The sequence below is a fragment of the Strigops habroptila genome, chromosome 3, assembly GCF_004027225.2.
Source record: "Strigops habroptila isolate Jane chromosome 3, bStrHab1.2.pri, whole genome shotgun sequence".
Lineage (NCBI taxonomy): Eukaryota > Metazoa > Chordata > Aves > Psittaciformes > Psittacidae > Strigops > Strigops habroptila.
Genome location: NC_044279.2, coordinates 29726841 through 29753584, shown reverse-complemented (window position 1 = coordinate 29753584; position 26744 = coordinate 29726841).

Genomic DNA, 26744 nt, shown 5'->3' with positions numbered 1-26744 from the left:
GTAATAACTATTAAAAGTTATTCAAGGTTATAAATTACAGAGGGTTTCTATTAATATTGATATTGGACTAAAGGTATACTTCACAGCATGCTAAGGTTTTTAACATGTTTTTAACCACAAAGGCATTAATAATTTCTTATTCAAGAAATTGAATAGAATAGAGAAATGGACTTTCATAATGAAAATGAAAAATACCATTTATCAACACCTTAGTGCCGAATTCAAATTATGCAAAACATTTATTCAAAGAATATGTAAATTTAAGAAAAAAATATTAATCCCTTTCAGACTTGATCTTTTGTGGAATCACAAAATACTGGATTATCCTTACCTATAAACATTTTTTCTCAGTGCCCAATCTGAATCTTTATCAATTATTTCATTCTCTGAATGTTAATCTTAGATGGACAACACTTCTTTAAGATTTCACATTTTGTCTCCCATCTCCTGTTTCCCTTCAGCTTTAGATAAACATATAAAATAATGATTTGAATAGATTATTTTGATGTGCATTTTTTAAATTAATACGTATTATTCACTTTCTGCTGTAGTCAGTGTATCGAAAAAACACAGCATATTAGGAGATATGTTGTTTTCATGCTGCAGTAAAATCCCAAAGGTTTTGTGAGGCAAAAAGCACAGCTATTATGCAAGAAATGGAAAAAGGGAAAACCCAGTAATTTCTCAACATTTAGTTTTTACCTAAGGACTTTAACATGAAGGAAATGAGACAATAATGTTTATTTTTGTGAATAAATTTATCTGAGAAACCAGTGAGAAGTCATTTTCATCTTCAGCAATTGTAGAAGCTGACTGAATGGCACTGTAAAAATGCTAAAAAACAAGACCAATGTCACACATACGGTATGTTGCAGTTTTAGCTTTGTGGCTCTAAAAATTATTCACATAATAAAGCTGTGGTCATTTTTGATGCTAATATTCACTGTATTATCAACTTTTTTTTATTTTTTCTTTTTTTCTGAAAAGTCTATGTGCTCAGTTACAGATAAAAATGGGAGAGGAAATATCTATTCAAATTTGGCTGAACTCACACTAACATTATTATTCTTCTATGGCAAGCATGATTTTTCAGTGTGTTTCTGTGCAAGGAAAAGCTGTCTTTCAATTCTCTGTTTAGGGACTTGGATTTGCTATTAATATAGCTAAATACAGAGTTTGCACCATGCATCTGTGACTATGACTGAATTCAAGAAATCCACACAATGGGATCACTCCTTACTCTTTGCTCTCTGTCTCCCAAGCAGACTCATAGGGGTTATTCTTTGGGACACTATTCATCTCCACAAGGTTTCTTAATAATATTCTTCCTGAACCCTTCTATTCTTACATTGTTACCTGGACTGATTCACTAAGATCTGAAGGAAACTATTGATACACTGGGTTAAATAAAGGAGAAAACTGAGATTTTCCATTCTGGCCCAACAATAGCTACTGCTGGGCACAGGACCAGAGCACAATGTCATCTACTGATTTCCTTCTAAAATCTTAAAAAGGATGTCACATATTTCTCATGGTGCTTCCTATTTTAGGTAAGGGGTATTATCTCACTGCATGACAAAAGATGTCATACAAAGCCTTTAATTTGCACAGATCAGTAGTGCTACTTGTTTTAGGCCTGAGAGAAGATATATCAGCATTTTTTATAGCCATCCTCTGTAGAAATTAATAGATTAAGCAGAACTACGTTTAGCCTTAGAAATCTCTTTTGCTTCCTTGTTTGTTGTCATGATTTCCCTCTTCTTTGGGTAGAAAGGGGATGTAAGCAGTATACTGTAGTTTACAGAAAATTTTCACTGTGAATCTAATTCAGCAGCAATCCTCCCATCACGATCCTTACTTCAGAGAGCTGGATTGCACTTTCATACTGCTTTCTGCCTCTTGCCCTCTTGCTGAGCTGATAAGGATCCTTTAAACTTCTTTTGGACTCTGTTTTTTTTTTGATAAGGTGCTGTAGGATCAACTTTCTGGAAAATTCACTACCGTGCTGTGGCAACCTTACACAACATACAAAACTGCAGAAGTCCAATCCTTCTTTTGGAGTTGTTGTGAAGATACAGCACAATGCAGCCCTGTGGCATCTCCTTAGCCACACAATAAGTAAGAGGCCTCGTACGGAGCAGGGAGAGATGTGAACTCTGCTGCTGGAATGAGCAGTAGGTTAACTCTGACAAAAATATGCACAACTACCCCACTGCCCCCCTTGGATCCTTTTGCTTCTGACACAAAGACAAAAACCACAGCACAGCTTCTAGGTAGCACAGGGGGAAAATATGATACATTTTGGAAAGTATTTCTCTTGGAATAAGAAGTGAAAGACCCAGGATTTCTTAACTTGTATTTCTTGTTCTACATTGTAATCTCTCTCTATATATATTTTCTAATAAATAATGAAATTAGTGCAGTGTAACCCTTTGTATTCTGAGAAATAATAGGTACAATCTAATGAGCTGACTTCCAGAGAGTTGCATTGTAGTGTTCTTCAAAAAACAAAAGAAAGAAGCAGCCTTGGATAGCTGATAATTAGTTTCTGTGTCTGTGCTAGAACAGGACTGTGGTTTCTCTACAGCTTTTAGGTGTAATGATATTGTGATATACTTGATATGTGATTTTTATGATGAATATTTTCCTGCTCCAAAAGGTACACTAGAGACAGTTAATGGTAAGCATTACCAATTACAAATTTTACACAATATGAGGGAGGGACCGAAGGCTGGTTATTCTTGTCTCTGAGCTGAATGGTGAACAGCTACCTTGGTTGTATAATTTCAGTGTGGGGGATACTGTCTCTTGTGAACTCCAAGAGACTTGTTGGGGTTCTCCTCCCGAAAAACTTTTATGGGGTTATGGTAGACTGAAGTGGATACAAGTTTCACATTTAAAAAAGGTTTCACCATATAGTCAGAGTGACAATGGAATAATATATGATGCCCATTTACCCCAAGATTATTTCACGTTAATCTGACAACTATCTTTTAAGACAATTGTCTGCAATCAGCAAGACAAAAGCATTTAACTCAGAGTCTGTGGATGGAAGTAGACACGCGAGTTCTTTATATAGTGAAGAAGATCACATGCATGTCTTAAGGAATGAGGGGAAGAAAGATGTCTGAGCCAAACTCCCAAATTGGGATTGCCTGAAATCTTGCCTTTCTCACCAATGTAGTCACTTCTTAACTAAAACATGTGTGAAATTGCTTCACAGCCTACAGTTTCTTCTCGGACTTCGATACCAGACTAACTCTTGTGGAGGAAGCCAGTAAAGGGTAGTAAGCACCTTTTGCATAATTACCTAGTGTTTGTTGACCTGGCTGAGGAGGTAGATCCTGGTCAGGAGATCATTCATGTCATCTGCATTCATATCACTCTAGGTAGCCGGTAGTAGCAGCTTCTGGAGCCTTTGACTCCTCGTCTTCCAGCTATCCTACTATACTAGGGTTTCATTGTTTTGGTTTGGTTTTTTTTCCCCTGGATATCTGAAGGCAGCATTCCTTGGAATTCAAAATAGCAAGACTGAAGGCACTAAACATGGTGAAAAATTTAGATGCTATCATTACAGATTCATGAAACCAGGTGGGGAGCAGCTATCTAAGCTACTTTGTTAAGAACTGGGTACCTGTGTCTCACCTGCTAAGAAGTTTATGCTTCAGAGTCCTTGTTACAGTATTTCTCAAATTACATCTATTCATGTACTCTGAATAACTCTTACTCCAAAATATACCTAGTTTCTACTGAAGGCTAGTTCTTCCCCATTTGTATTGTTATTCTTGCATTAAGGAAAATATTGCTCTATGATTGCAGAAGCTATGAATTTCAGTGTTTAATATATCACTTGTGTCACTCCAGAACACAGATGCTGTCTTTCTAGTAAGCAAAGAGAAATTTATTCGTTGTAGGTAAATGGTTTGTTTCCAGCTCCAGTCAAATATTGAGTTTGTTTCAATCCTACTCAGTGAGTGATTTGTTTGCAGTCAAGTGGGTATTAGTCCTAGCTGAATTCACACAGCAGCTAGGACTGTTTCAAAAACAGGTCTATATAACAAACATTGAAGCCGTGGCAAAAAGCACAGAAGTTCCAAATTGAGTTGAGTGTGCAGAAACATTTCTTGGGTTGGAAAGTAACAGAAAGCTTCTAAGGGGGTATTTTCCCATAACAGAATTGAGAGAAGGGCAGGTAAGTTATGATTCTGCTTATGGAAAACCTGGTTAAAGAATGGCTTCTGTTTGAAGGCCTGGAATTGAGACTGTGGGTTATGTCAATCATCCTGGGAATTAGCTGATTTTGCTACCAGAATGAATCTGATTAGCTTCAATTCCTGTGAAAGCAGGTGCTATAAGGTGCATAATTATTTATTTTTTCAAACACCCCTTTCCTAAACTTCTATTTTGAGTACAAAAAGGTCATTTTACTTTTATCCTGGATTTTTTCTAGGAACCAAAGTTTATTTCAGGTTGTCTACTTTTCCTTAGGGATACAATTTTCAGGCAATGATGAATTCTTTAAGGGAGTATGTGTCTCTTTGAGCTAAACACTCAACAGGAAGTGGGAATCCTCATTGACAGCACCTGTTTATACAGACTTTGCAAAAGTCTTGAAGCTTACCTAGCACAGAAAGAAAAATGAAGAAAAGGTTTTCCAAACAATATGAAAAGCAGCAAAGTGTTTCTAAAGAGCAAAATACACATTTGTGTAGAGATAGCTTTGAATGAAGCAACACTGCTAACTGAATGATGTAGCAAAACCACTTTTTGCCGTGCTCTGCTGTGGCTTATTTATTCTACTTGTTTATAAGTTCGATAAGTAATATGGTTCTCCCATTTTAAAGAAAGTATGTTCAAAGCTAGTTTGACTCTAACAATTCATCCTTACATATCAGCCTCCAAAAACTTGCAAATGCACTTGTCAATGACAGTTATTTGTGAATGAAGCAACTAATGTAACATGAGGGAAATTACATAGTTCTAGTGACTCTTTTGTCACTAAGAATGTTAGGGCTTAGAAATGTTAGACTGCTGTGATTTTTCTAAATGGTAGTACAGCTGTGAATTAGGAATAAAATCTTGCAACAAGATGTGCTTTTGGTGTCTTTTCTGTAATAGAGGGATGAGGTAGGAGTGGTATCTAAAGCTAGGGAGAAGACGCTTACTACTATAGTCATATTTACAGTGACTTCTTTTTAAAGTTTCTCAGTTACAATCCCTGATGGAATGATGTTACATTGCATAACAATGTGTTTGCTATGTAAGTTCAATTTCTCCACCCTCCTTTGAAAAGCTACCACATAGCCGTTTGCACAGGGTATCCCCAGTGCTATTGTAATTACTTCTCATGTTGCCTGCAAGACGACCAGATCAGAGTCCATCTTTTTGCTTTCCGTCTTTCTCATTGGACGCTGGTGTTACTTTTTGGGCTCTGGTGGAAAACATACTGCACTGAATGTAGAGATGCCATGAGAAAATTGCTTTTCTTTTGACTTCATTGGTATTTTTCTACCCTCACAATCTGGGAACAAAAAAGAATTGTGATTCTGAGATATATTTTTCTTCTTTGATGATATCCTTCACTCAGGGCTTTGGCTAAATGCCAATATATAGCCCACAGTACACTGACATATTAGCTAGGTTTCCCTTAATTTTAGTTTTAATCAAGCAACTTATATTTCTTTCCTCTTTTGACCTACTTTCTATCAGTTAGTGCAGTTATATCAAAGAAGTCACCTTTCCTTTTCTCTGTATTGTCCTGGTTAAAATAATATCTTTCTTCTTTATTGTGAATGTGAATAGAATATAACTGATCATGTTTCCTTGTTCTTGGAGAAATATTGATTTCATTTTGGTCTTCATGTCATTTACTGGCTGGTAATATTGAAACAAACAACCTAACTAAATAATCCCCAACAGACTGACTTCAAAAGGATACCTAAAAGAATAAAGATGAAAGACACATACTGAATATAGATATAAAAGCAAAACCATGCCCATTTCTACCTCTGAGAAATTAACTAAAAGAAGCAAATCAAGCACTAAACTAAATCCCATTTCTTATTGTGTGGAATAATGTTCTATTAGTACCACTATTTTGAAAGATCATCAACAGAAATTCTTAAAAGCTGGTTTTGGCTTGGTGTTTTGCTTTTTTTTTTTTTTTTTACAATAAGCAGAGGTGACAACTGGAAGATGGTAATAAGTATCACTTACCTGTAAGTTAGTCATGCCCTGTCCTGATCTGACATAATCTAAAAACACAACAGCTTTTCTTTGTTCCAAATATTGTTGCACTAAGTCTCACAGAACATGAACAGCAACTGTGTAACTTGTAAATCAGACAGATAGACAAGATGAACGGGATCTTTCCAATACAAAAGGTTAACATAATCTGCACATCCAATATTTATTTCCCAGCTCAATAAAATTTAACTTAGAATTCTTCTTCTTTTCTCAGTATTAAGCATAAGAATTAAAAGTTGTTGTGTTGTGTTGTGTTCACCTTGAACTTCTAAAATAAAATTTCATACCATAAAATAGATTCAAACAGAATGTGTGGAGTTTCAGATATACCTGGTTACAGGTCTTTCTTTCTCGGGTAATTTTCCATAATTTTGTAATAATTTGTTTTCTTCTTCTGCTCTGTCTGGCCTTGTGAATAGATTTGTACATATAGCCTTAAATTCGACAGAGGTTTTCAGATACTAGTATTGGCATTCTTTTCCTGCTATAATACTGACAGCTATTTCATTTTCAATGATATTGCAGTAATGTTGCAGTCTATTATGAACTGCTCACTTTTCTTTACATCTTCTAACTTGATAAATACCAGAACATAGGAAAGGCTCGATTTTGGCCTCATTATTCTTCATTTTAATCAGAGAAACTATTAGTAGAACAAGCTGCTAGTAAATTTGAGAAAAAGTCCTTACCTGCAACATCAATATTGTATTGATCTCTGGCACACATATGAAATACATGACTGTTACTATTACTGTTTTTCTCTATTTTTCTTTGTTATTTGATGGCAAGATATTATGTTTTTGAAGATGGAACAAAGTTTTAAAGGTCATTCGTATGCCTACATTTTTTCAAACTACAGAAATACATGAAACCTGTTTGAATTCTGCGCTCTTTCTTAAAATAATAAAATATAATTTGTGTTTAATAATTAGTTGTTTTCTGCATTTTTTGTATTTTTGCATATGTTAAAATGGCACCAACCATATAAAGTTTCAGTGGACATGGAAAGATTATTACCTGGTACAAATGAAAAGGAGGCAACAGGAAAAACAACAAAACCCAACAGAAAAATGCAAAATTTGCTTGAGCTTTTGTATTTTGGGTAACAAATTTTTCAATTGCCATTATTAGACATCTATGACTTTCATTCCCATTTAAAACCTAGAGAAAACAGGGGGAATCAATAAAGTCATTGTGCATGATTGCAATGTTCCAAGACTTTGTGTGGATTTTCCCTACAAAGAAAATGCTACCCTCTTAAGTAGCTGAGGTCTCATCTTGATACAAAGAACAATCATAAAATGCATGTTTCTCTTCCCTGATTAAAATGGGTAGTATAATTTATGTTATCTAATGAAAGCTTTCTTCTAGATTCATTTGAGTTTACATCAGCTAAATAAAATTCTGACAGTTTTAAGCTACATACACAGATCCTTTCTATAGGCATCAAAATGAGATGTGAATCTTCAGGCAATTATCCATACCATCACAAGGCAGATGTCACACAGAGATGTCCATCCAGTAACTTTGGAATATATAGTTTAGATTAGACACTTGCTTTTCAAAAGAACAGATTAGGTGAGACAAATGCTGACCATTGAAAGCCTCATTCAGCAAATCTACTTTTATATTTAATTACACATTTAAGGATTTCATGCTATGAGAAACAAGATCAAAAAAAAAAAAAAAAAAAACAACAGTGAAAGCCAGGAGAATGGCATCATCTTTGTACTTGCATTATTCACAATTTGGCACAATACTTACCTGGAGCTTCTATTAACATGTGAACCACTTTGGTATCCTGGTGATGATGGAGAAAAATGTGAGACTTCTGGAACAGACTTTTGAGATTCTTTTGAGGAATCTCAAAAGAATGAATGACTTCTACTTATTTCTCCTAGCTGCCAATTCTCTCCATCTCTTTACCATTATTTCTGTAACAACTTTATTTACACTGGAAATAGCTTCATACACTAAAGAAAACATGTGAAACTTTTGCTTGATATTCAAAAGATTAAATGAATTAAAAATAGCCACATTTTAAAAATTGTTGAAAGCATAAACCATACTCCTGTGAACAGCAAAATAAATGAAGATGTGTTGTTGCTGCGTTGCTTCAGCCAAGACTTGCAGAACTAAGCCAACCCCCTGTCTTAGGGCTAGAGATCACAGACACCAATATGGAGGATGATCAAATAGCGTTTTATTGAACAACAGCAAGCATTATATACCTTTCGGCCACGCGGAAGTACCTATGCTGATCCAATCAGAAGGCAGGTTAACAATTTTTGCCTTTTATGGTATCGCCAGGCCTTGCCCCACAATTCCCCTCTCCATGCTATGGGGCTTGTAAAAGTATCAGGGGAGGGGCTCTCTCTTTCCGTACAGCGCGATATCTTCCGGCCGCCAGACCTTAACTACCTACAACGTGTTACCTATGGTTTTGCAACTTGAGAATAGATTCTTTCTAATAAAGTAAAAACTCTAGTACCCTTCTTGCATTTGGAATGTCTGTGACTTCACTGCGTTACATCTAATGACAAACAGACATACACTGACATACACTGAGATTTTCCATCCATGGGTCATGGGTCATGTCTCTTAATCTTCACCAGAGCATTTGTTTTCACATATTTTATATTACCACGCAGTGTCTTTGGGATAAAAACCTTACAATAAAGTATGAATAAAATTGCCTATGGACTAGATAACAATAGACTGAAATAGTTAAATGTATTCCATTGTTAAATAGAATCGTGTTAAAATTGCTTTGACTGTGTCAGGGCTTAGTATTCACTGCTACTGAGCTTCAAGCAATCCTTCACTATGGCTGAATATTGATTTTAGAGACAACTACCTTAAAAAATTCAAGGAAAATTAACACAATTTGATATAACATCAAGATGAGAGACTAAAGTAGGAAAAAAAATTCCCAACCTTCATATATTAGTTGTCAGTATGGCTGCATCATAAATCAGGGTGCAGAAAAGGAGGATCAATGCATCTACAACTAGATCATATTTTTTCTAAGGAACAATATCCACTGCATTGTTTCAGCTCTTTTATGTCCTCTGACCCCTCTAAATCTGTTTGATCCTACTGCCCATCCAGCTGCATGAAAGTTATTGTTGATCAAACCTCAAAGCACATCCTAACAGAAACTGGTTCACTCAGAAGACAGATTTCTAATAGTCACAACACAGTGTTGTAAAGAAATATCATAGGATACAGCAGTCCTTGACAATTTTCCAGAACATTTCCTATTGCACTCCATGATTGACAGGAGGGCTGCAGCTCCAAACCCCCAAATGATTAATAATATAAAATGCACCAGAATCAAATGAGTGACATAAATTATTAGAAGATGTTAGTGAAGTCCTTACACCATGACAAATTCTAAAATGTGACTATAAGTTAATTAAAGCATAGTCACTTTTTCTGAATACTGAAAAATGCGCTTGTTATGAAAGAGGCTAAAAGTAGATGCATCATCAGAAGAATGAGATTTTTTTTCATGTGGGGTGCAGTTTTAGGCATAGGATTTTCATCTTCACAAACTAGTTACACCTTGCCATCTCATGGTCTAATTGTGTTCTCTTTTCTCTTAACTAGTTATCTTTGTACTACTCTTACTGTAGATGTCCTGCCAGTACATATTACTTTGTAAGTATTTCTTCTAAATTAGAACAAAACCAAATATGAAGAATTCCTCTCTGGAAAGATAATTGTACTGTATGGAAATAACTGGAGGAGGAAAAGAAGGATAAATAAAATGGCATGGCCTGATCTTTGTTTATGAGAACATTTTCCAATCAGCTGTCTGTGGAAATATAATTTCCATTTTACCTTAAAAATCAGTCAGACAACATTGCTTAACACATATTCTTCCTTGTCAAACATTTCACTGATTCTTCATTCTGTAGACAGCTTAATAAAAGGTATTTCATTCTTAGCATGTTGCTGAAGTTGTGTGTCATTTTCTTTCCATTTTAGATGACATTTGTGGAAGCAAGAGGTTCAGAAACCTTATAAGTAGCATCACTATTAGGATTGTTATCTCCTTTCTTACTGCCTAACTTACAACACAGAGAAAAAAGAAATTGTGCACAATGTTTTCTCTTGTGAAGATTATTTGTGGTAGCTGAACAGGTCTTAGTACTCAGTGATATTTGAAAGATACAAAAGTTGCAGATTTTCCTCTCAGATGACCCCAAGATTCCAATACATTGGAAGACCTTATTAAGCAGATTTCTCATGTTCATTTATAGGTGATTTTTTCAACCATATATAAAACAAACTGTACATACATAATACTTCATATACAATTTTGATTATGTATTTCCAGTCACCTTTTAAAACCAATTGTAACAGTGTTTGGAAGCTCATCACTAAACACTAATGTGCTGTCAAAGTATGCTTAAAGTTATTCTATTCTTTGCTTTCCAGCAGCAAAGCATATCATAGAACTATAAAATCATAGAATCAACTAGGTTGGAAAAGACCTTTAAGATCATCAAGTCCAACCATTACACCAGGACTGCCAAGACCATATCACTGAGACCCTCATCTATATGGCTTTTTTGAACTCTTCCAGGGATCATGGTTCCCTCTCTTTAAAAACTAATTATGTGTTTAATACTTTGTATAGAATTCCTGGACATTGTTATTATTTTGACTCCTTCATAGATTCTTGGATATTTCATTTTACCACTTCTTAACATTCTCATCCCTTTATTCCTATGATATACAATAAGACGCTCTTTTTTATATTTTAGCAACTTTACTCCTTGTCCCCTTATAATCTTCCCTGCTTCCGCTATGTCTTTCCACTTTGGGCTCCTTTTCTACTGTAAGCATAAATGACTATTCTTTTCCTTCCATGATCTTGCCTTCATTTCCATGAAATGGTATTTTCCTCATTCTCCTCCTAACTTTTCGACAATTAATTAGGAAGGTGTATAGTGGGCCTCTTCCTTGACAAATATTTGCAAATATCTCAGATATTTTAGAAAACATGAATTACTCCAACTATATTATCTTTTTCTTTGCTCTTTCTCTTTCCTCTGGGACTCTTATAGAAATTGTGGGGTTTTGTAGTGCAGCTCCATTAAGTATGTAGAGAAGACCTCTATGTACACTTGGAAGCAAATCCAGCTCCCTGCTAAACAATGATGATAGAGAAATTTCATGAAGAAGAATCTATAATGATTTCCTCCCTTCAAGGTCTGATCACAAGTGAGAATTCTTTGGACCAATTACAATAGCATAACAATATAATGAAATTTGCTGTGTTTCAAGTCATCGAAAAAACAAAAAAAAAGTTGGAAAAAGATGAAAATTGTTACTTTTCCTGTATGATAATTAGACAGCAGTTGTTTTGGAGAAAATCTTCCCTATATCTCTAACTTACCACGGATTTATACTTTTATCTATAAATTAATAGGCAAAGCATAACTGTTAATGGAAAGAACCATAAGGTAGAAGTAATTAGAATGGAAAGTGAATTTTCTATGTAATACATGTACTATAACTCTCTATATGTATAGGAAATTATTCAGATAGATACATAAAATAGCAATGTAATGGATATAGCATAAAATGAAAATGCATAGGATGCAGAATGTACAAGGAAGAAAATGATCGGTTTAGATTTAAAAGACTTTTTAAATAAAAAATAAAAAAAGGATATGAAAAAAATATTCAGCAACACAAAGTCTGTGCTTCACTGGGTTTTGTAGAAATTGCCTTCAAAACCTTAGAAAGTTAAAAAAAAAAAAAAAAAGAATCGATCCCACAAAACACTCCAAGATGTTGACAAGCAGAATCAGAACATGGAAGTCTGACTCTTATTTCTGGCTTTTGTTGTTTTGGTTTTGTTGTTGTTTTAGTTTTGTTTTATTTTGTTTTTTCCCAGATTTCATACCAGTCTCCTTATAACTTTATTGATTTACAATAAAAAGGCTGCATTCACAAAACATATTTGAGCATGGTTTCTGTTTTCATATGTGGCTATGGTATACGTATTGTTACCTGCTTGATTTGATTTCATGAATGTCATTTTCCATTTGCAAAATTTGTTATGCTCCCAGCAGCACCTTTTAAAAAAGAAAAGGAAGGAAGTGACAAAAAGGAGCTAATGATAGGAATGATGTGGCATTTTAGTGGAGAGGCTCAATCAAACTGTCATATTTTCATTGTCATTATTCATTTACATGTTAGTAGTGCTCAGATGTCTCAACCAGTATCAAAATCTAGCAGTGCCAAGGATACTGCAGTACAGCCTATTCTCGCAAGAACTTAAAACTGGAATAGTCAAAAGACAGGATAAAGAGAGAGTGGATTCACAAATATATGAATCTGAGAAAAAGGTAGGTTTTCTTACCATGCAAATATAGGCATCTTGCTGACATAGGCATCTCCAAACATAGGACATTGCCCCTACACTCAACCAGGGAATGAGTCCTGACTCTCAGGCCGAGTAACATTGTATGACCTGGGCACACACCAGTTGGAACTACCTGTGCCTCAAGTGGAGCGGTGCATTAATAACAAAAGGCACCTGTCTCTGGTCTTCTCTAGCTCTTATGTGGTGCTCTGTGGCTCACTATTATTGTGTGCTTTTTCTAGTTCAAAGTGTTGTAATAATACATTATGAATTTACTGAATCCAAGTTACAGAATAGGTTGCCTCAGTTCCAACCAGTCTGTTACAGGTAACACTTGTTATGGCCAAATGAGCATATTGTGCATGCAAAGGGGGAACTTATTGTTAGTCTAAGTAAAGTCTTAATAATCTAATCACACAATTGTTTTTAGACTAGTTCTTTTTATGCTAAAACTCATATTTTATACAGATATGGTGATAGATCTGCTCAAGACTTCTAGAATTCACCCTAATATGGGCAACCTTCCACTGCTGCTCTGGCACTTAATACCAGTGGTTTCACTCCTGGTTGAGGGAGGGCTATGGCAAACTTTTGGTGTCCCAGGTCCTTTGTGGGGATAAGGATGATGTTGTGTTGATGGTTTCTTCCTCGTCACTCCAGGATCTGCTTTGCATCATTTTTGCTGACATGCTTTACACTTTATTTGTTGGCTTGCAAGGTCACAGCACATCCAAATTAACATCCATAATCACTGTAAAAAATGCTTTGAACGTACTGTACTCTTGGTTTTTGCTCTGTTACCTCCAAAACTGGATTTATTCCAGACTTAATCCAGAGTGCTCTCAATGTTGCACTAATTTCATGACTGTTTGGACATTGGTGGGCAGTTCACAGCCCAGGAGCCACCTGATTTCAATAGAATTACATAGGTTATTTTTGTTCCTCTTTTTATTTTACACATTTGTCTGTGTTCAGTTGTTCTCTCTGAATAAACTACTTTAAAAATGCTTATCAGAGAATGTAGAAGTGTGCAGAGTAAGATTTAAATTACTTAACACATTTCTCTTCAGTACCCTTGATTTTTGAGTGAAAACCATCTCAAAATCAGAAGTGTTGAATGGCAACCCTCAGTTGTCTAAAAGCTATATTAACTCATTGAAGCAATCTATTTTGGCAGATGTGCTCATCCAGAAAATAGATAACATAAAATTCAATGACTTTTTCCCACAGCATCAGACAAATTTAAGCTGCTCATAACATCAATTTACAAAGAAGTGACAGACATATATTACTTTAGTTTTATATGTAATGTAAAGCAAACATACAGTGGAAGGTATTCGTTAAGATGTTTATAAGTCCTGTGAAAACGATATAATAAAAATCTAAACAGTTTATTCCAGGGTCTTCTGTCAAGGCTGTGTTCCTAACTTGGGTTAACTTTCAAACACCATTTACTAGTACCAATGGATTTCTTGGCCTTCTGGACTGGATTTGTGCAGTTCAAATTTTTCGCTTAGCTGATATTAAGGGTTTTATTAATTTTTAATTTTAAAAATTGAGTTAAGATAACTGTTATTAGCTATTATAAAACTTTAAAAAATCATATGGTTAAAAATCCATGAAATGATTATGTAAAAACCTTTGGGTTGTTTATAGGCCGTTTGCTACAGAATTACACAAAATAATAATTAGTGCACATCCAGAACAGTAAATACATTGCTGAAAATAAATATAAGCAAAGTCCCCATCAATTCATTTTTCGTAACTGATCTTACATGATCTTTTTCGTGATCCTCTAACCAGTGGTGTTGCAGCCTGTTGACCTATTCTGAGGGCACTGCATGGATCTTCATTTTGCAGAGCTGTAACTCACGCTTTGCTATGGCCATACCTTCACTATTTAATCTTCAGCCTCGTTCAAGAATGAAACTTGGTTTTTTAGAGTTGTCACATAAGCTTGTTGCTTCAGGAAAATAGAGTAAATTACAATAATAATACTGTGTATTAGACAACAAAATCTTTAAAATTATAATTATTATTTATCTTTTGATAATCTTTTAAAAGTATTCCATAAAAAGACAAAGTTTTTATGATAATTTTTTAAGTTAAAAAAGACAGAAAAAGCTTATCTTATTATATGAACATAAGAACATTGTTAACAATATGAGAGCAAAGGTATATGTGCTTGACATGCTGTTGGTGCTGTAAGAAAATGTCAAGGGAAGAATGTGAATGGGGTCAGAGTATGGGATACTTCCCTTGATACTCTTACAGGCTTTGCTATATTTGCGGTAGGATTCCTGAGGTGGATATGTTTTGTGTAATGTTTTTAAAGAAGCAAAGAACTTCACAGAATCAGTTAAAGGATTCAACCAGATCACCATCATTTCTGTTGTGTGAATGGAGGGATAATAGTTGGTTTCACTTCTTGACTTTTGTCAATGTCTACTTATGAATTTTAATTTTCTGTAGAACTTTGAACTGAAAAAAGATGTTTTCTGTAACTATTTTATGTCTGAATCTTAACTGATAAAAATAATGAAATATTTAACGAATTGTTAGTAATGTTTTTATAAATAAATCCTGCAATATTTGCTCTATATTTTATGAATGAGAATGCTGAAGACAGTGTGATATGGTAAAAATTCACTTTTGTATTTAATTGGTACTCTCTGCAAATTCTAGATGGTAGCTTATAGTAATTGCAGTAAAGTAAATGAGAAAATCATACCTAATGATCTAACCTGTTTTCCTTTGGCCTACCTTTAATAAATGCCTTCCTAACTGTTTTTGTCCCTTCCTCTTCAAAAACTTTGTCAAAGTGAGGTTTTAAAAGAATCTTGCTCTTATCAAAAGCTATGTTGCCACCCTTTTTATATCCATTTAGCTTGTTTTTTTAATTTCATTTATGTTTCCAGGCTCCCTTACAAATGCCTTTTGCCTTACCAAATTCAGTGCATAGATCAAAGAGGTGGTAGTACACTAAAGATAGGAATTTAAAACTTGAAAGTGTCGGTAATTGTACAGATTAAAAATATATATATATAAATAGAGTATCTAAATTCTACAACTCAGCATTGCAGAAGAACTTCCTGGAAATAGTGGTGGTAATATGTGTCCGTGACATATTAGCAGGGTGAGGACCTACCAGTTCAAGGAGATTAATGTTGGACAGCTATCTGTTGTTCACTCTAATGGCTCAAAATGACTACATTAGAGGTTCAGGTCTCTGGTCATTTTAGTTCTGTAAGTTTAACCACTTCTCAGTCAGACTTGACCTACCCAAGTCTACCTTACCAGTTTACTAGAATCTGTGCAGAAAATGACAGCTATTTGCCAAATGATGGCAGTACTCCAAAGAGTATTACGCTGTTGTCTGTTCTCAGAAGTCCTGCTGTGAAAAAGACTCAAATCGAGGATTGAGGCTGCACTTCTTTTAGCAGGACATGTGAAGTCAGGTAAGATTTATAAACAAATCTTCTTCACCTTTTGGAATAAAACATTGAGATATGAAAGGAAAGATGAATAATTTAAGGCAGATACAACTTAAAGATGGAATGTCTTGCCTTAAAAGCCTTTTGGCTTATTATAGTTGGAAGTCTCATCAATCATCAAAATGAAGAGTGAGGCTGTAAAGTAAACCCCAAATCCAAGGAAAGAGAAGAAAAGCTCCTCAATGGAGACATGCAGTTTTTTTAACAGTGTGCAGAACATCATGACAGAAATTGTTCTCTTTTTACTCTCTTTTTAACCTCTGTTGAATGTCTTTTGCCCCATTCCCTCTTTTTACTTCGATTAACAAAATTTGCTCTTTTTCAGTGATACATTTGAAGAATGCAACATAGCAAAAATTGCCATAATAGTGTGATACTCAAAACTATGAAAAAGAATATGTGGCCTCTAAAAACATACTATGAAATGAATTTACTTATATAGCTGCTATTTTTTTAAATAACTTACAGAAATATAAAGGGATTATAGTTGTTTAAATGTTAATACCAGTTAAACGATACAGAACAAAATGAACTTATTTGAAAGATAGCAAAAGTAGAAATATTTACAGTTCTGAATTAGAAGTATTTACAGTATAAATACTGTCTGTTGTAGGTCTTTACTGTAGACATATAGTTGCCTGTCGTAGATAGCTGTCGTTCCACAAAAAAGCTATTTGTATAATTTTACTTTTTATTGACCATCTTTAAGATGTTCTCTCTCTGGAAAAGTCAGTCCTCAATGACATTAAAAATAGTAAAGTAGGAGTCTCTGTATACCTAATGAGATAAAAGTAAAAGGATATACATTTTTCCTGTAACTGTATGAAGACTGGAGTTCATTGTCCAGGATGGTGTTGGGAAATGTGAAATGAGAAAGATTTAAAGGTTTATAACACATTATATTGTACCTCTTTCAGATTTTAAATTGAACCTGAGTTAGATTAGGACAAAAATTCATGGGGACATATTTTTCTGTAGTGCCCTGCTGGTTTGGGGTGATGATGGGGGAGGATGTTTTTCTGAACACTCTCCATTGAAAGTATTTCCTATTGAAGGACACAAGATATTGAATTAGAATCATAGAATCATAAAATTATAGAATAGTTTGGGTTGGAAGGAATCTCTAAAGGTCATCTAGTCCAAATCCCCTGCAATGAGCAGGGACATCAACATCTAGATCAGGTAGTCCAGAACCACGTCTAGCCTACCTTTGAATGTCTCCAGGGAGAGCACATCCACCACCTCTCTGGGCAACCTGTGTCAGTGTTTTACTACCCTCACTGAAAAAATTTCTTCCTCACATCTAGCCTGAATCTGCCCTCTTTTAGCTTAAAAGCATTACCCCTCATCCTATTGCAACAGGCCCTGCTAAAAAGTCTCTCGCCATCTCCCACTCAGTTTGGCGTCATCTGCAAACTTGCTGATGGCACACTCAACTCCACTGTCTATGATGTCATTGATGAAGATATTAAACAGTACTGGTCTCAGTATGGACCCCTGAGACAGAGAGGAGGTAATTTGACACAAAATCATTCACTGAAGGGGGTTTAAATTTTAGATTAATAAACTAAGTTAGATGGCGAAGAGTTCTGCCCAGGGATACACTCTCAGATGATGCTAGTAAGCTGTGAACTCCCACCAGATCTCAGCTTATGGAGGTGTTTCTACAGGCCTTCCCAGCTATAGGAACTTGTACTAGGGAACAGATTCATATTCAGTTCTATACAGGAAAAAAGAAAAAAAAAAGTGTTCTTTTCATGGTTTCAGAGAGATTAATAAAAACATAAATTTTCCTGGCACGTGTTGTATGGGAGAGATAAAAACTGATATATGTTAACAATTCTCTTGTATGTGAGGAGTATTTCTAGATCACCCCACTAAATGAATTCCATTAGAAATTATTCATATTTAGCATAATTCTGTTAATAAAATCCATTAACATTATGAGCCAAGAATAGACACACATCCAGCCAGATCTCACAGCTACTAATGCTTAATTAGCTGTTTATTAGATAATCCATCTTTAATGGGATGTTCCCAACATTTAGATTTGACAGGCCATTATTCTAATAGTTAGTAGATTACTTTGGCTATTAAAATATTTTAGAATTAAATTTAAGATCTATCACTAATAGATTTATACAAGAAAGTGGGCAAGATATGCATGTTTAAAGACTATTAAGCTAGAATGAAAGATTTCATATTCCTTGCAGTACCTTTTGGATGAGAACTTTGGAAAACAAGTTTATACTGGTTTCTAGAAGCATGTGATAAAACAGAAAATCAAGTATATCATGTTTGACACTTTTGAGAAATTTTATCAACAGTAGAGTATTGTTCTCTTAATGTAATTAACATACATAAAAAAGGATTTAGGCAATATTTTGAGGTGTATCAGTTCCAGAAACCAGATGCCACATCTCTTGCTCTTCCCATTACACTGCAGTGCATCCTCTTGTGCGTTAATATAGACTGTGTTAATCACTACATATATTTTTCAGTATAGATGAGAATAACCTGTCACTATCATATGATGTGACATCTAATAATATGCCCAAATATGACTTTATTAACAACAAAAAGAAATATTTTTAGCAAAAGGAAGAAAATTACTATATATCCCTTTGGGTGAGCAGGGTGTCAGTTTCTGTTTTTAATGGAAACTGAAAGAGTGGTTTGGGCTACCACTTCTGGCTGCTTTTGGCCACCTGTGATTCTGTAAATTAATGATAGTTTTTAGGTGTTTACAACATGACTTAGATTAGATCATCTGTTGGCAAAGTTTTTAATGAATGCATTACTGCTCATGTTGCAAAGACATCTAATTTAAACGTATTAAAGAACATCTGGCTTTCCAGTCCACAAGTGAAGAAGCAACAACCTAATAAAAGGTTGAATTAAAAAAATATCTTTTCTGTATGTTCTTGAAACAAATTACCTGACGTTTCTTGAAACTGTTACCTATTCTTTTTCCAAGCTCTGTGTCTCCTAAGCTAAAAGAAAGTTGCAATAACCTGATTAGCTACTAGCAAGACCAGTATCTCAAGTGACTGCACTTAGTAGTCAACTAGCTATGACAATGTTACGCACCACAAACAAAAGAACACACTAACATTGTCCTTGGAAATGATAAAAAAAAAAAAGGCAAAACATGGAATTCATTATCTTTCTCCTGGGGCAAGCAATGTAAATGTATCTGTCAATCATTATAGAACTATGACCACTGTACAGTCTCACTAGGCAAATTTTTAATTTATATGCAATTACATTACAGATGTACTTTCCATACCTTACATAAATAAGTTGATAAATCTCAAAAAAATTTTAAGGAATTGCAGAAAGACTCTTTTATTAATAATTCTGTTACAGTTTAATGGTTCCGTTTGCCATCAGGTTGTAGGTTTTGCTATATTCCCTTAGGGAACCAATGCTGTACAAGTTCTAACTAAATAAGTATAAATGAAAACAAATTAACAGTGACCTTTACCTGTTAGTTATAATGCAAGATTGCTATCTGTATGTCAGTAAATACTGCAGGATAATTCATTAATTTAAGCTTTATTCACATTAATGTGAAGTAAATTTGAGTTCAGCAAAACAAGCTGAATGGATTTCCTTGTATGAATATTATGAGCGGAAAGGAGATATATGAAAGTCAAGGAATGGAGGAGAAGATGCACTAGAAAGGGTGAGAGAATTATAGAATCATAGAATGGTTTGGGTTGAAAGGGACCTTAAAGGTCATCTAGTTCCAACACTCCTGCCATGGGCAGGGACACCTTCCACCAGACCAGGTTGATCAAAGCGCCATCCAACCTGGCTTTCAACACATTGAGGGATGGGGCATCTACATCTCTGTGCAACCTATTCCAATGTCTCACAACCCTCACAGTAAAGAATTTCTTCCTTATATGTAATCTGAATCTGCCATATTCCCATTTCAAGCCATTAACCCTTGTAAAAAGTTCCTCTTTGCCTTCTTGTAGGCCACCTTTAAGTACTCTAAGGTCTTCCCAGAGCCTTCTCTTCTCCAGGCTGAACAAGCTCAACTCTCTCAGCCTGTCTTCACAGGAGACATGCTCCAGCCTTCTGATCATCTTTGTGGCCCTCCTCTGGACTCATTTCAACAGGTCCACATCCTTCTTATGTTGGGGCCCCAGAGCTGAACTCAATACTCCTGGTGGTGTCTCATGAGAGCAGAGGGAGAGGACCACCTCCCTCAACCTGTTGGTCACATTTCTTTTGATGCAACCCAGCATACAGTTGACTTTCTGGGATGCAAGCACACACTGCCAGGTCTTGTTGAGCTTCTCGTCAGCCAACACCCCTAAAGCCTTCTCCTCACAGCTGCTTTCAATCCATTATCTGCCCATTCTGTAGGTGTGATTGGGATTTCCCTGACCAATGTGCAGGACCTTGTACTTGTTGAACTTCATGAAGTTAACACAGGCCCACCTCTCAAGCCTGTCAAGGTTCCTCTGGATGGCATCCCTTACCTCCAGCTTGTTAACCACGCCACACAGCTTGTGCTGTCAGCAAACTCACCCTTTTCTCCCCCTTCCACAGGCAGGGTAGGGAGGAGAATCAAAAGAATGTAAAACTGTGGGTTGAGATAAGAAGAGTTTAATAACTAAAATAAAGTACTATTGTACTTTATACTATTACTAATAATAATGATAAGGGAAATAAAAAGGAGAGACAATATAAAACCAAAAGGGGAAAGGAAAGTCCTGTCTTACTGTGCAAAGAGGAAGAGAGCTTCTCTCTTTCTGCTTAGATGAGTAAGAAAAACTACTATTTCTATGGAACATTAGCTTCTGATGTTTTTTGTTTTCATAGTGCTCTGCAAGTAAGAGACCTGATTATGAAGAAGGTCCATAGGTGCTATGATAAATAGTAACAGCAGAAAAAGGTGATGATAATACAATACCCAAAAGGTACATTCTTCTAGGATTTATGGGAGAATGTAACTTCTTATCTGTCAGTAGAGAAGATTGTTTTTCATAACAAATAACTCTGTTGTAACAAAATTTTGCCTTTGTGCCAGGTAAATTTTCTCCTGTGCTATTCAGTGTGCTGCTGTAATATATTAGGCTGGCAATACTGAGTAAATTTATGATGCTCCTGAGAGAACCAATTTGTTATTCAAACACATTTAAGACTTCCTTTTCTGTGATTTGGGGATTCCAAGGTATTCCCCAAAACAATAGTTCTTGAAAAATAAGTCAAAGAAGATATTTGTTTCATTTTTCCAGCTTGCATTTCTTCAGCCAGTATAGTCAGGATAAGTTTTTCTCTTAGTCTAAATGTCTATATAACTGACATTTTCACTGTTTTTTCTAGGAAGACCTCCATGATATTTTTAATCTTCACCTGATGAAAAGATTTCTATTTTTCATCTGATATTACTTCTTTTATACTTGATTCATACTTGTAGAGTCCAAACATCTCTTAAGTACTATTTCTTGCTCATTTCAATATACAGTTTTTGATAGAGCATGCATCATTGTGCTATTCCCTAAAAATGAATGCTGATTAACCTGGTCATATTTGCATGCCTAACTATTTCTCCATGTATAATTCTAAGTATAATTTTTCATTTCCTCTACACTACTTATCATGTCAGAACTCAAGGTCCAAAGAAGGCCATTTACTGGATTAGACCAAAAAAAGAGTGGCTATTTAAATCATCTTTTGCTTAATAATTGAGAAGGTTTGAGTTCATCCCATCCCAAGACATGAGCTTACCTCCTTTTGTGCTTTTGTAGTTGATGACAGTGGACAGCTATTTCAACATCAGAAGCTTTAAAAACGTCTTGTGCATGTCCAGACCACCTAACTGTGGCTATGCAGCCTTTTCAGCTACGTCAAAGAAGTACACAATATATTATGCACATTCACCCACACACATAGGTACAGGACATGTACACAGTGAATACATAAAACCTTGGCTTGGAAAAGTATGTCTGAATGGCTGACAGTCACGATAAGATCAAGAGCTGACCTCTCAAACACAGCAAGTACCTTGGCCTGTTTTTTCCATTTTGAAGTTTGTGCTGAGAATAATTCAGACAGTCTGGCAGTTGCCAATTCTTAGTCCATCTAGCATTCATTCAACAGACAACATTTCCTGTGGTAGAAACAGATCCAGGAATTTTTCTGGTTGATATGTCAACTGTCAACTCTACACATATTATTGGTCACTTATACTCATTACTAAGTTTCAGCTGTTATGGTGAAAAAACAGAAATATGAAGGTCTATCATAGTTCTGCCCTTGCCTTATTTAACTTTACAAAGTCACAGGACTAAGTAATTGAAAGTTTACTGTGTAGAGCTTTTTATGTGCTTCAAGTAAGTGGAAAACATAATTTCATAGTTCCTGAGACTCCATAAAACCCAAACAGAATAGAGTACTCCAAACATCTGAATGTTTTCATGTTAGGCAGATCAAGTCACTACATGATTTATATCAGCCTAAGACACTGCAGTGAGATATTTTCCATGGTGATCTAGCAAACTATGAGAGATAACACTTACTTTTTCCTCCTTTGATTGTTGTCCACAAGACATTTTTAGAAGATGGACTGTATTAACTTTTGTGCTAACTTTTTCTTTCTTCTAACAACTTTAACCTCACTGTTACTGCTCCTGGATTGCATGATATCAAACAAGTCTAATATAAATAAAAATCCATTATTAGCAATTCATCTTTACCAAAATACTTCAAACTGCTCTAAAGTAATAACAGATGACAGAGGGAAAATGCAGAGAGCAAAATTTAAAATAGAGGTATACAGTTGGTAATTTTATCCTACTCCTTATTCCCTTTCCTTGTTAGGAAAGAAATTATTCCTCACAGAAAATTATGAACTATGTCTACAGCATTGCTATTTTTTTAGTTATAGTTATATCTCTGAATTATGCAGTCTGTACTGGTATGAGTTAAATTAATTACCATTAAACTAAATGCCATTGCTTTCTAAACTCCTTGTTTTCCAACTGGCATGCCCATATATTCCCTTAAAATCTGTCTATTGTTCTTGCAGAAGCCTCAATACAGTCTGAACAAATAATTGAATATTTGTCCAATTTTTTCAGATAACCTGCCAGAGTAAGTTTTAATTACTTTCCTGTGATTCACAGCAGCCTTTTCCCACTTGAATTCCTAAGCTGGCAAGCTTTCTTAAACACTGGCAGTTTGTATTAGGGTGCAGGGAGGGCTGGTGGGTCCCCATGGGCTGGGTTCTGGGAGTTGCAGGAACTGCCTGTGGAGTTGAAATGGCTTCCTGGGCTACCAGCAGGAGTGGGAGAAGGCTCGGGGAAGGCTCTAGGGAAAGGTAGATCACCAAGGCTGAAATAAAAGGTCTGATTTACTGAACTACCATTATCCTACAGTGGTTAAAACTCACCCCCAAAATAGAAGAATTAGTATCACTCTCATTTCTGGCATCAAAGATTTTAGTCTTCTTTCCTGAAAGCACTAGACTGCTTTGGGTTTTCAAGCGAAGACTTTCATACTGATGTAGGTCCATAGTACCAAGTACTATGGATGACCTCTTCTGTCAATGGCTCTTTTCAGTATTATGATTTTTCCCCTTGCAAAAGGTATACAGTGAATTTACCCTAAATTTGTTAATAATTCTAGGAACAAACCCAGTAATTTTCATGGATTCAATTTTTCCTTAGGAAATCCAGCAACTCTCAATTCTATTTCTTTGTTCCTTAGCAATGGAGTACTATAGAGATATACCTTGTCATATTCAAGTTTCAGTACATTTGACTTGAGAAGGGCCAGAAATCTCTAGTAAATCTTTTTAGGTTCTCACTGCAAATGAATGGAAGGCAGTGGAAATAGCCCTACTGACAGTAATGATCCATGAAACCACTTCTAGAAGGGAAAATAAGGGGTTTTTTTGGCTTCCCGTTTTTTCTCAGACACATAAACAGGTTAAGAATATTTGAATTATTCATAGATTAATGAGTAAACAATTCAAATTATATAATGGGATAAATAACTGTCTTTTTCTGAATGTTTATATGGGTGATATACATAATAAATACCTACAAAAAATTCAGTGGAAATTTGAGCAATTTTTGAAGCTTATTAAAACACTCTATAAATAGGTTGAATCTTTACTATTTTCTGTTAATTTTTTCCTTTTTTCTTTATGTCTTACAGACAACTTAACTTAGTGACTGAAAACAATGAAAGAAACACACTCAAAATAAATAAAAATGTTATAGTTAATGTCTTTTAAGATAGTACAATTTTCATGTTAAAGTCGAAGTTATATATAAAAATAAGTATTGCCTCAATCTGAATTCATATCTACTAGTATAAAACTGCATTAGTACTCTTCTGCAATGATTATGTTCACTCTGCATTGGGAAAAATTTGTCTTTTTTCAATTATCAATCTAAAGCTTTAACAAGTTTATGTCAGAAGAATGTAGACGAATGTCAGAGAATGAGGGGTTGTGAAAAATAAAAAGACAAGCTTATGGCAGCTTTCATTATTTTTCAGCCTTTCATTATATTTCCATGTCTCTGTTATTTCATAGAATCATGGAATCATAGAATGGTTTTGGTTGGAAGTGACCCTTAAAGATTACCTAGTTCCAACACCACTGCTGTGGGCAGGGACACTTACTAGATTAGGTTGTTCAAAGCTGCATTCAACCTGATCCAGTTGTCCTGACCCAAGTGCAGGACCTTGCACTTGGCCTTGTTGAACCTCATGAGGTTCTCAGAACTCAAAGAGACCTGTCAAGGTCTCTCTGAATGGCATTCTTTCTCTGTTGCAAATCAAGTGCACTACTCAGCTTGGTGCCATCCACAAACTTGCTGAGGGTGCAGAGTCTATGTCATTAATAAAGATATTGAACAGTATTGGTTCCAGTACAGACTCCTGAGAGAGATCATGTGTTACTGGTCTCCATTTAGACATAGAGCTATTGACTGCTACTCTTCGGATGCTGCCATCCAGCCGATTCCTTATCCATCGGATGATCCATCCATCAGATATATATCTCTCCAATTCAGAGAGAAGGATGTTGTGTGGAACCATGTCAAAGTCCTTACAGAAGTCAAGGTAGATGACATCAGTTGCTACTCCCTTATGCACTAATACAGTCAATTCATCATTGAAGGCCACCTGACCACTTAAGCACTATTTGCCATTAGTGAAGTCATGTTGGCTGTCTCTAATCATCTCTCTGTCATTCATAGTTTTGGCATAGCTTCCAGGAATATCTGCTCCATGATTTTACTGGGCAAGAGGGGAGGCTGACTGGTTGGTAGGTCCCAAGGTCCTCCTTTTTACCCTATTTAAAAATCAGTGCTATATTTCCTTTTTCCAGTCACTGGGGACTTTGTCTGATGGTTATGACTTTTAACATATAGAAAGTGGCTTAGCAACTACATCTGTCAGTATCTTCAGCACCCTGGCATGCATCTCATCAGGTCCAATGGGCTTGTGTATGTTCATATTCCTCAGCTGCTCTTGAACCCGATCTTTGCCTATGACAGCTGGGACTTCATTCCCCCCAGTCTCTGCCCTGGGACAAGAAAGATGTAAGAGTGAAAACAGACAAAAATTTGTTGAGTACCTCATAATTCTCCATGTTAGCTGTCAACAGATCCTCTGTTACGAAGTCAGCCAATCTGACAAACAAGATTCTCCTTCACCTTCTAGACAGATGGATCCCATATGTCCCCAATAATCTGTATCTATCAAAGAATGTCCCATGACCATAGAAGGCAAAGCCCTGGGGATGATACCATCCATGAAGCCAGGTATGGATCTGCATGGTGCATTGACTTCTACCCACACTCCTGGCTCTGACTGGCAAGGTAGAAGATCACTTGGACCCCCATTCCCTTTGCTTGTGCTCCCAAGGTGCTGAGCCCTGTTTGATCTTGCCCTGGTTATGCTGTACCATGTCATTGATGCCCACATGGAGGAGAAGTAGGGGATAGTACTCTGTGGTTCTTACTAGCTGTAAGTAGTCTGTAAGCAGTTTCTCTGCGACATCCTGGATCTTGGCTCCTAACAAGCACCAAACTTCTCTTGTTTGTATATCAGGCCAGCAGAAGGGTGTCTTGGTGCTTGTCAGCAGAGTTGGCTATTACTAGCACTCACTGCTTCCTTTTGCACGGTTGGATTCTCCCTGTAAATCTTGGTCATTGCCTTAATCCACTGCCAAGACTTTGTATCTGTTGCTGGTTGGTACGTAATGGGGTGAAGTCATATCCTGTTGCCATAAGTTACTGGTGACCATGGTGTTTTATTCTCTAAGATGCTGTGTGTTCACTGTTGACACTCTTCATCTGGTGGTCCTTTGAGGTCAGTGCCACAGGGCCCTAATATTCTTGCAATCCCTTAAATACTTCTTTAGCTCCTGTTTCCTCTCCCCAATATAGCATAATCTGATGACTTCCTTCTGCAGCTCCTCTATCCACTGCCTGAGTGACTCCACCAGAGCACACCTTTCACAGGTGGAGCTTCTACCCTCTCCACCCAGAACTGTGGGCCACAGACTTCACAGCCCTTTACTTCAGGGCTTTGCCTGGGCAGATACCTCCACTTGTCCCAGGCTAGCCTGGCTAGGTAGATGG